The sequence below is a fragment of the Candoia aspera genome, chromosome 9, assembly GCF_035149785.1.
Source record: "Candoia aspera isolate rCanAsp1 chromosome 9, rCanAsp1.hap2, whole genome shotgun sequence".
NCBI classification, from domain to species: Eukaryota; Metazoa; Chordata; class Lepidosauria; order Squamata; family Boidae; genus Candoia; species Candoia aspera.
In genome coordinates this window covers 14,713,860-14,725,883 of record NC_086161.1, presented here as the reverse complement: position 1 = coordinate 14,725,883, position 12,024 = coordinate 14,713,860, and positions in this window count along the sequence as shown.

The window sequence follows — 12,024 nt, the reverse complement described above, 5'->3', positions numbered from 1 at the left end:
ACCTTTATTCTCAAGGTGCTTGAGAATTTCTTTTGAATTTCCCCCAATGCTGTTTTTAAGTTTCCTTTTTTGTTGGAGAGGATGAAGGGCACTCATGCTGGGAGTGTTGTTTTGGGTTTCATATCTTTGCATCACGCTGAACCCTCTCTGGCTGCCTATACATCAGACTGAAAGTTCCTCTGGACAGGGGGCATTTTTTTTGGACGGGCTGCTTCCCTCTCTCATCATCCACATCAGCAGCATGTGAGATAGCTGCCTCGAAGAAGGACTTTGCAAGAGCATGTCCATGCTCATTAAGAACCAGGCCAAACAATGCCCAAAGTGGCAGTAATGGCAATTTCAGAGTTGTTGCTCATTAATCACTCTCTGTCAATATTGGCAGGGCCAGTCACTCCAAAGAATTCAGCTATCTGGGGAAAAGCAAAAAGAAGTGCCTGGGGAATCTGGTTCTTTGACTGCTGCTACATTTGCATGTAGCAGCAACAGAAAGGATTTGGTCAATCTGCAAGAGGCATTGCTCATTGGCTTCTAGTAGCATCTAGGACCAGAGACCAGCTGAGCAGAGGGGAGGCATGTGCTGGCCCTCACCAATGGCCAAAAAAGCCAGGATTGCTGGAAGGTTGTGTTCTTTGCTTTTCAGGAAGAGTGTTATGGCAGGCTGGAGAACAAGCTGGCAGCACCCATTGGCCAATGAAACCGTAGCAGCTTCAATGCTGATTTCTTTCTAAAAGATGCCCACTAGATGTGGATGTGTGTACTTGCTTATGTGTGTTTGATTGCTGTTTCATATGTTTGGTACTCAAAGAGCCTGGAGACCTGCACAGGGCTAATCCTCTGGTGGAAAGCAGCTCCAGATCTCTGGGTTCCCCTACTATCAGCAATGCTAGAGAGATAAACTAGTTTATTTCTGGCTCAATGGCAAAGTAGTTAAAACTGCTGCAAAACTAAGTTGTTGGTATGAGTTAATGCAGACTGGTTTTCTTATTGGAAACCAGAATCCTCCTGAATGCTGAGCTTTGGGTTCTGTAAAGGGAATGTTAGATTGATGGCTCTGCTGCTCCTTCTCTATAGCCCAGAGGAGCAGGCCTGATGCTGACAAGAGTTCTATTAGTTTTCCCCATTTTTTTTTTCAACATTAACCAGTCAAGCCTAGTCCCAGGGTCCTTGAATTCTTTTTCTTTCTTTTCCCTTTGTGTGAAACAGGGTCAGGGTTTGTTTGTTTTCGTTTTTTTGTTTGCAGCAGGCTCTGCAGTGATTTTCAGTTTGCATCAGCAAAAGGGAAGACTAGCAAGGACCTCCTTCAAACTGCATCTGAAGGGTTTCTGTAATGGAAACAATAGTAGCATGGGAGTGCTTAATCACTGAAGTGCAGCAAGATTCTGTGAGTGTATGTGCATACACAGGCTCACGTATGTGGGCTACATCCTTAGGGAATTCTTCCAGCTGCAGTGAGCATCCAGGGCATTCTAAGGTTGCATGCCTGTATCCATATTTTTGCTTTTTCTCTGGTAACGCATTCCCTCTTTTGTGGGCCACATGTGACCATCTTATCAGTTAGCACTGAAAGACAAATATATCCAGAGGATGCTCTGTGGTCCCATTTGCCAGTGGCAAAATAAACTGATTTAATTAAAGATCAGAGACACAGGCCTCATCTCACATACTTTTCTTGTTCTAGCAGATTTTCTCTGCTCTTTCAAATCCTACAGTGATTGGCAGAACTGTCTGGAGACAATGAAGAATATCCCTCCCAGTGAATCACAGATCAGACAGGTGAGATTTGAGCGAGCTGAAGTAGAAACCCAGACATGAGTGAGCGAACAAATGAACGAATGAATTAATATCTGCAGCTCTGCATGGAAGAAGAAATGGAATTGCTTTTCTTCTCTGGATGTTCCCTACTGCTCTGAGGCACTAGGCTACAGAGATGTCCCAGTGAAGATGACTAATGGGGCCTGGATATAGATCAAAGGCAAGCCAGGCTTAGCTTGATCTCTACATGCCTGCACGTGCTTGCCCAGAGAAAACATTTCTTTGGATGTTTCCATTTCAGCAGGTCGGTGGAAAGAATCTCTCTCCATTGATAGATCTGTGGTGAGGCCGTACAAGGGGCCCAGGTGTTAGACGATGCAGATGGCAGTCCCCCAAAACCCGTGCAGATGGCCTGAGGAATTATGGGACCTGGCCTCTGCAACACAGTTGGGTTTAAAGGAAAGGAAGCAAAAGACAGAAAGCTTCTTTTTCAACCCTGATTGGCATGGAAAAAACAACACACAGGAGATGGCTAGAATCATATGGAAGGCTCCCAAGGGCATCTTCAGGCAACTTCAATGTGTGGGTTGAAGCCAGCAACCTCTGCCTTCCCCTCTCTCCAATGTACCCAAGTACCAAGGGCAAGGATTGATAGGGCTCAGGTAGAAGATGTGTAACTGACTAGGGGGTTATGAAATTGACTAGCTTTGTTGTCTGATGAAAGGCCTTTATGCAATTGATTCCAAAAGGGCTCAAAGGCATGGACTAGGGAGCTATGGAGATGAAAAAGTGAAGAGCAAATTATGAAGGTAGGTAGGTAGGTAGGTAGGTAGGTAGGTAGGTAGGTAGATAGATAGATAGATAGATAGATAGATAGATAGATAGATAGATAGATAGATAGATAGACTTTGAGTCACTGTTGACTCCTGGTGACTGCCTGGACTAGTCACTGGCTGGAAAGGGCTGGACTAAAAGACAGTGCTGAGGGACTGATCATAGCAGCACAAGAACAGGCACTAAGCACCAGATCCATGGAAGCAGGGGTCTACTAGACAGGACCCGAGGTGCAGACTGTTCAGAGAGGCCTCAGAGACAGTCCAACATGTAGTGGCAGGGAGTCAGATGCAGACAGAAACAGCATACACGGAACAGCACTTCCAAGTAGCTGGCATTGTATACAGGAACATCTGCACAGTGTATGGGCCAGACCCTCCCAAGTCCAGATGGGAGATTTCACAGAAGGTTGTGGAGAATAACAGTGGGGCTTCCAGATCCAAACAGACAGGCAGGTACTGGCCAATCACCCAGACATTGTGGTAGTAGACAAGGACCAGAAGGCAGCGGTGTGATAGATGTAGTGGTGCCAAGGGACAGCAACATCAGGAAGAAGGAGTGTGAGAAGCTAGAGAAGTACCAGTGCCTGAAGGAGGATCTAGAGAGGAAAGGTCAAAGTGGTCCCAGTGGTGGTAGGAGCACTCAGGGCTGTGACTCCCAAGCTGGGAGAGTGGCTCCAACAGATCCCAGGAGCAACATCAGAGCTCTCTGTCCAGAAGCGTGCAGTGCTATGAACAGCCAAGATACTGCACAGAACCCTCAAACTCCCAGGACTCTGGTAGAGGACCCGAGGTTGAGGAAGACACATACCACCATATCATAGGGGTGAGAAGGGAATTTTATATATACATACACACATGTATATATACATACACATACACATACACATACAAACATACCCACACACACACATACACACACAAGGACAGAGAATATAAACAAGGAGAGAGAAGATCCAAGACCTGGCCTTGGTATAAAAATGGGTCTGTTACAAGCATGTCCTTCTTTTTATCTGGTTGAAAGATGAAGAACCATCCCAAAGGCAACGGAGAGTATTGCTGTTGCTGTTTTCTGCTCCACATTTCTTTCTCACTATGAAGCCTCTCTGGCTGCCCATATTTCCTGATCTGAAAAAAAGCTAATGGAAAGGATTCCTTAAGGGTATCACCCTAGGAAGTCAGAGAGCCTGCATTTCTGGAGAAGTGATTGCAGACCGAAAAACAGGAGAGCCACATGGACATTATGGCAGTTGGGACTCAATGAGTGGAAGAACACTTACAGCATGTTATGCCACCCATGAGAATTGCATAGATTCCAAACTGAATGAGAACTGGCAGGAAAAAATATGCAGGATAATTTTTCTGCACAGCATTAAAAATTGTGTCAATTATTTCTCAGGTGAATCTAGTCATTATGTCTGAGTGTATAAATTTGCATATGCAAAGTATCCACTAATTGCCCCCCCCCAATTGAGTGGATGGTTATTTTGTTCATATTTGCTGGAATCCATAAATAAAACTTATGGGAGATATGAAAGAATTGAGTTCTGTTCAGGCCTTTCCCTCAAATTTATAGGTTGTATTTTTGGAGATCTAAAGCAAGGTCTGGACTCTGAAGGCTCCTGCTGGGGAAGTGGGTGGGGAAGCCTTGATTTACTGAATCATATTTATTATCTTTAAATACATGATAGATATGCAGGCCCATGTTCTCCTAAATCCATAAACATCTTTCTAACTCACTGAACTCGGCTTGGTGAGGCCCCTTTCGGCAGTTGTTTTTATATAACTTTTTCCACATGTGGAGCCTGTCACCTCCATGTCCCTTCCTGGAAAACACTGGGATGAGGGAAACAGAATTATTTGGGAATTGTGGGAGTGGGGAGAGAGTGTGCTGCATCTTCTGGCTTGCTGGAACAGGCCCACTGCCGCTTGCTGGCACGGCCAACAAAATCTACCCAGCCAAGCCAGCCCTCATTAATCATTCGAACTACTCAACTGCCAGCTCCTTTCAAGATCTTTCAAGAAGTGTTTTCACCCAAAATAGAGCTTGAAAACACGCAGGGCTCTACTTTCAGGACCTCATCAATCTGGCTATTATAGTGAGTGTCAAGCAGACCCTGACAGACAAGGGAGCTCTGTTTGAGCAGCTCCCCCACCCCCCAGCTCTCCCAACCTGTCATATCAAGGACTTGATCAAACTGGACAGCTTTATTTGTACCTACAGAATAGATAAAAGGGCTGTTCATTGAAACAAATGGAGGGGAGGACGAGGAGGCTAAGCCAGGAGACCTCTCACAACAAGGAACAGGGGAAAGGCGTGGAGTCCAGGGCATGGGAGGACAGGAAAAATGGAGGGTGGGCTGATCCCATCCTTGAAGGCTCACATGACTGTGCTGGTTTCCGGCCATGCTCTCCAGGGATCCCAATTTAACAGCTGCAGCATAATTATGGTGAAGAAATATTTATATAAGGGGCAGAAAAGGGACTCTTGCTCCATGGCAGAGCCCTGCTTGGCATGGAAAAGTCACCCAGCTCCATCCCTATCATCTCCAAGTTTTTTTTCCCCCCAAAACAGGATTGACAAACACTTTGAGGAGCCATTGGCCCTCCAGTGCTAAACTGGATGAACAAGTAACTACACATAACTTGGGCTGAACCAGGCATTTTCTATAACCCCGTTACTTACAACTACCTTGGAAAGGGGACCAGTATTATACATGTTGTAGATTGGGCCTGTAGGGAAATCAGGGCACTAACGATGTTACCTAGTTGGGTAATAAAATGTCTGCAAGCAAACCACCAAGCTCAGAGAGCACCAAGGACTCCACAGTTCAACCCTGAGCTACAGAGATTCTCTTCTATTGAAAGCAAGGTTAGTTTTCTTTGCAGTCTGCCTTTCCTTCTTCTTCCACTTCCTCTTCACTCCTCCCTCCCTCCTCCTTGCTTGCCTATGGTCCCTCAGGTAAGTTCATGAAATTCAAGGACTCCTTGATTTGCAGCTGTGTTTTAGTGCAGCTCCAAGAGCTGGTGGAATGGCTAAGCAACTCAGTTCAAATCTTGGCACGGCTAGGAACTTCTTAGGTGGCTTTGGACAAGCCTTGCTTCACTTAGCCTCAGTTTCCCATTTCACAACACAGGGTTGAGCATGACAGAGGCTTGCGTTTCAGGAATGTTGTAATGGCCGCAATTATTAATGCATCTGTAGCACTCTGAGCTTCAGAAAGCGTGTTAAGTATTGCTACTGCGGTGCTCAGTGGGGTTTAAAGTTATTGTCTTCTTTTTTCCTCTGCCTTCTGGTAACCCTAAACTGTCTAGTTCCTCCTTTCCTTAAAGCAAATTTTTTGCAGTTATATCACAGTGGAAGACTTCATTAAAATAATACATTCTTCTTCCTTTTAACACATAGAGAAGGCCTAACTAATATATTTTCCCTTCACTGGAAATTTCTTTTGATTACTTGACTTTTTGCAATAGTTAACGTGTATATTCAGGTGAATTTAAAAACTAGAGCAAGATTTTGATCTATTAGAACTTGAAGCTTTTCCAAGGTAAGACCGACTTCCTTGACCAAAGACAAAATCACCTGGTGTAGTGTAGATTGCAGTCTCAAAAGTCCATTTAGGGATATCCTCTTCTGATGTTAATGGTACTGAAACGATGATCTGGGAGAAACACCCATACTGATCCATCTTACCCTAGATGCCTTTTGTGTAAAACATTGAATGTGAACTCAAACAACAACTATTATAATAGTGTGGGAAAGAATCATTCCAAACATTGCTTCCATGTAGAGGAACTTTTCTTGCCAGCTTATAGTAAAATGCTTGACAAATGTGGTGGGGACAGGACTAACCTGTGTGAGAAGTGTGTCAGAAGTGCTGCATGATAGAGGTCTGTAAAAGTCTGTAAAAAAATACTAACATGGAGGAAGTGAGGGAATATTTTCTTTTCTCAGGCTCATCTAAGATATCTGTAGAATTCATTGCCACAAGTCATAGTAATGGCCAGTAGTTCAGAAAGGGAGCAAAACTTGACATCTAAGAAATGGGTGGATGGGTGTTTCTGCATGTGGATCAGGTATTAACTCTGTGGTTCTTGATTCCTTTTGCTGCTCTGTGATTTCTTCAAAAGTGGATTAATTTAGGATCTACTAGTAAAGCTGTAGCAGATGCCTGGCCATACTGTTCAAAACCCAAACTTTGTGGGGTGTACTAATGGTACAATATAAAACTATATTGTCCTTTGGGGGGAGGGGAGTGAGAGGCTGAAAGAACCCTGCTAAGTCAAACTTTTTACAGTATGCAGAGTCCAGTTTGTGGCTTAGTCTCTTCCTTGGAGCAGATTTAAATCCTCTTGGTACTGAGGCTTTTTCCCCCCAACTCATTTTTCAAAATTTTGAAGGGATACATCCTTCCCTACTCTCTCCCCTCTCCCCTATTCCAGAAGAAGACTTTTGTGGTTATTTCTGCTCTGCCAGCTACACTTAAAACCACTTGTTCAGTCTGTGCCTGTGAAAAATCAATGTGTGGCTACGAAGCATGGATCTTAGTTTACACTGGAGACATTTGCTTTTCTTCCTCCCCCATCTTAAGCATCTAACCCTTCTTCAGCCTGTTCTTCAGTTTCGGATGGTGTCCTTGAGAGCATGCATTGCTAAAAACCCACAATGGTTTCAGCAGGAAGAAATACGGGGTACTTCCAGTTGTATCGTTCCAAAGGACACTAAACTTCTATTCCTTTTCTCCTTAATTGGGAAAAGAAGAAATGAGAAAACACAGGAATATTACAAATAAAAATGTGGTTGTCTGGACTGGGTGTAGTTTTTCATGACTGAGGGAGGGTAGTTGTAAAGAAAAACCCATCTGGAAGCAGCCATATCTCTAATTAACAGCCATGGGTTCCTGTGATGGGGTTTACATGATGCATTAAGCCATGTTTTGTTTTAGCCATGGTTTGATCCATCACAATCAGCCATCAGTTGTGGTTTACAAGCCACAGTGGTTGGGTCTATGCACGCTGCTGAACTAAACCTAAACTTGACACATTATGATTTAGTTTAAGTTTGTATTTAGCCACCTGGACACTGGCCATTTCTGAGTCAGATATGGTTGGAGTGGCATATAGGTAAAGGTAAAGGTTTCCCTTGACGTAAAGTCCAGTCGTGTCCGACTCTAGGGGGCGGTGCTCATCTCCGTTTCTAAGCCGTTAGAGCCAGCGTTGTCCGTAGACCCGTCCATGGTCATGTGGCCGGCATGACGACACGGAACGCCGTTACCTTCCCGCCGAAGCAGTACCTATTGATCTACTCACATTTGCATGTTTTCGAACTGCTAGGTGAGCATATAAATTTAGTTAAACAAACAAATAACCCCACTAGTGATTTATAATTTCTTCATAACAGCCATATCGCTGACAAGACAGAAAGTTTGTCCTCATTGCTGTAATTTTGGAAAACAATGGTTGAATTATTCTGAAAGATGCTCTAAGTTGCCAGTGAGGAAATGCACTCTTGAGTTTTCTGAGTTTGTGTGTGTGCATGTGTGTCAGAAGCACCTACCAAGGCACTTCTGTGTTGAAAGGATTTGCTGGTGACATCACTGTTGCCTGGGGGATGCCCGAGGGGGCTCCTTTCATGTCCCTGTTATTTTCCCACCAAAGTGGTACCTATTTATCTACTTGCATTTGCATGCTTTCAAACTGCTAGGTTAGCAGGAGCTGGGACAAGTTGATGGGAGCTCACTCCATCACACAGCTCGCACTCTCAGGTTTCGAACTGCCGAGCTGCTGACCTTAATGGTCCTCTGACTCAGTGTCTTAACCACTGAGCCACCGCAGCCCCCAGTTTTCTGGGTGATTATGATAGATCCTTCACTTCTTCCAAACTGTTAAAGGATGCAAAGGCAAATTAAAAAATAAAAGTTTTGCATAGTTTGCATAAACTGCACAGATTATAAATGTTCATCTATACCTATAATGAAGCATGTGATTTTCCTGCAAATCTTTGTCCTCTTTTTATTAGAAATGAAATACATCTCACCAGAGCAAGTATAGCTGTGATCAAGTGATCTGTGCGCCTAGTTACTCTCGCCATGTACTGCTAATAAACACTTTAGAGTGCTCCCATTATATTTACGATCTTTTGTAGCCATCTGTTTTTTTATCTTCTATTTTCATTTTCATTTTTATATTGTATTGTATTATATTTTATGTTTTATTATGATTACTGTTTTTAATTTTTAATTGACTAACTTATTGTAAACCACTCAGAGTCCCTCTTTGCGGGGAGATGGGCGGTAGTATAAATTTGAGGAATGAATGAATGAATAAATAAATAATACCTCTGATCACATATTGCATGAAGACATGATGTGGTTTATTTAGTTTTTGGTTTCATGTGTTGTGCAAAATACTGATGCAAACAGAGTATGGAAAGCACCCTAATTCAAACTGAGCCATATATTTTATAAACCATTGTTCATAGATAAATATGTTGCATAAGACTGCCCAATGGTGGCTTATTCACTGAACCATGATTCAACAAACCCCAGCTTAGTGCTTGACCTACTAAAGAAAAGTTTGGAAGCTGTGGAAGGCTGTTCCTGTGAACCAAGTTAAAGAAACAGTCTTTCTAAATGAAGTGGTCTGCTAAATGTTTCCAGGAGATGTTTTTTAGTGGGAATAAAATGATGTCTCTCTAGCTATTTGTCATGATGGTAAACAGAGGGCTAACTGCTGATCATACATCATCATCAAGTAACATCTCACACTAAACAATAGGTCTGGCTGAAAACTGACATCAGCAGAGCCCTGTAGAAAATCATTGTGGCATAGACCTGTCCTGGCCATTGTCTTGTATGAACATTTTGGAAAAGGACAGGTTTTCTTCCACCCTATAAAGTGGAATCAGTCAAGGAGAGCATGAATGTGACATGAAACAGATAACCACAGGAAGTTCTGGATTGCAGCTTAGTGGGGAGCACATGCTTTGCACACAGAAAATCCCAGATTTAAATCCTTTGCATCTCTCTAAGTAGAGTGGATAGACTGTTCTCTGAAATCTTGAAGAACTGCCGATCACCTGTTGGATTAGATGCATGGATGGAATTCTCCAGATCCTCAGTTCAGCAGTGGCAATGGCTGGCTGGGACATTCTGGGAGTTCAAGTCCCAATCTGGGATGACCAAATTAGAAAACCTGGAGTTTAACAAAATGAAGGTCTGACTTGAATTATTAGATGGTTACACATGTGTTGTATATCATGCAGATGGAGGGAGAACTTAAGAAGTGAAGACAACTGAAAATATTTCATTTATATTCACACTTGTATCTCTCTCTTCTTCCAACCATGGGGGAGCCTGGTCCTTTACTTCCATCCCTGAATGTTGTCTCCCCAGAACTCTTGCGAGCTAAACTAGGGTGAGAGAGAGTGACTGCGCTTTGCTGATGACCTTGAGCTGGCCCTTGGCTGGATCCACATGTCCTCTTAAGCTGTGCTTTATTTCATCCTTGGTTTGTTTGGTGAAATACTGACTAGATTCACAATAGTGTGATGGGCACACATTACCAGCTTCTTTCAGCTCAACCTCCCCCTCCCCCGGGAAAAAAAAAAGGTGGAGGGAAAAAGAAAGACTTCAGAAGAAAGGCCGTAAGTAGAGACAATAAATAATAAGTAAATATTGTGCTCCAAAGCCAAGATCTGTGATACCTCTGCGGAGTTTCAGAGGCGCCAATTGAAGTGAAAGAAAAGCTTCCACTTCAGTGCATTGTAGGCACCATTCAGCCTCTATTAGTGCACCCCTTTTCTTTGCCCAGCTCTGCTATTTTTGCCCTGGCATCTGTCTTCTTTTTCAAAAAGGTCTAGAGCGGAATGCATCCTTCATGGACTACAGATCTTTGAGGCTCTTTGTAATTTCAGAAATTTCTTTGTGGACATCTCCACTGCAGCTTTTCTCTTTGTGATGGATTAACCGGGAGATTTAGCAAAGGGCTTGCACCTTGAGAGAACAGCTTGTGCATTACAGAACCCTACGCATTACTTTTTCCAGCCCAAATGTATAATGTCGTCTTTGTTAAGTCTGGCCCGCAAGGCTGAGTTGGAGCCAAAGAAAAAGAGGAGCCTTGCCTTTTCTGCAATTCCCTAGGACCACAAAACGCTTTTGGTGTTTTCTGCTTGGGTACCAAAACAATCATAAGCATAAACAGCAACAATAATGATGTATCTTGACTTTTCTCATTCTTCTCCCTGCATCCTCATGTGTGCATGCATCTGTGTGCGGATATGCATCCCTACCCAGACACACACAGAGGCCTGAGCCATGGCTGCGATAAATCAAAGAGAAACAGAGCCTGCCAGTTAGACTAAACAAGTGCATTTGCAAAGCTTGCTAGCCCTCATTAATCACCCTGACAGCTCTAAAAACACATTTCCCCTTTAATGACTGTATTTGGATAATCAGTGCTTTTTCCTTCTTGGTGAGGGTTTGAGGAAGGGACAGCTGGTGCTATTGCAGCCATTCACAAGGGGGGTGAGAGAAACAGGGTCAACCAGGAGTCAGCCGTGAAAGGTCTTTCGCAGTCCTGGGCCAGAACTCGGACGGGGGTTGTTTTGCAGTCAGAACAGCAGCTCTTTGCCAAGAAGAATTGGAGTGCCGAATGGGCCGTGTCCCTCTGAGCTATCCAAACAACTGGCCAAAAAAGAATCAGGGACAAAAAAAGTCTCCTCACAGCTGGCTTGGAGGAACCTCTGCTTTTGAGTTTAACTCAGAGGTGCTCAAAGTGAGGTTCCCAACCTGAAAATGAGGGTGTGTCTCCTGGAGAACTCCAAACGTTGGTACCAGATTGGGTCAGCAAAAGGGAGAAATGAGTAAAACTAACTCTACTTTATTTGAATTTTTGTTTTTAATCCATTCAATCATGTCCAATTCTTGGAGACCGCCTGGACAAGTCCCTGCATTTTTCTTGGCAGGGTTTTTCAGAAGAGGTTTGCCATTGCCTCCTTCCTAGGGCTGAGAGAGAGGGACCAGCCCAAGGTCACTCAGCTGGCTTTGTGCCTAAGGCAGGATTAGAACTCACAGCCTCCCGGTTTCTAGCCTGGTGCCTTAACCACTACACCAAACTGGATCAATTTTATTTGAATTAACGTGAAGCATAAACAGAATGGCCTGGAGCTTAATTTGTGCCCTGACTTTACCGACTGCTTTTGGGAGTGATGCTACTTGGAGGGCAGAGGTGGCCTTTGGCCAAAACAAGATGTGTATAAGTAGTCCTTGCTTAATGACCACAACTGGGACTGGAATTTCAGTTGCTAAGTGAAGCGATCATTAAGTGAATCTGACCCAATTTTACAACCTTTTTTGTGGCAGTCGTTAAATGAACCACATGTTCATTAAGTGAATCATGCAGTTCCCCATTAATTTTGCTTGCCAGAAGCTGGCTGGCA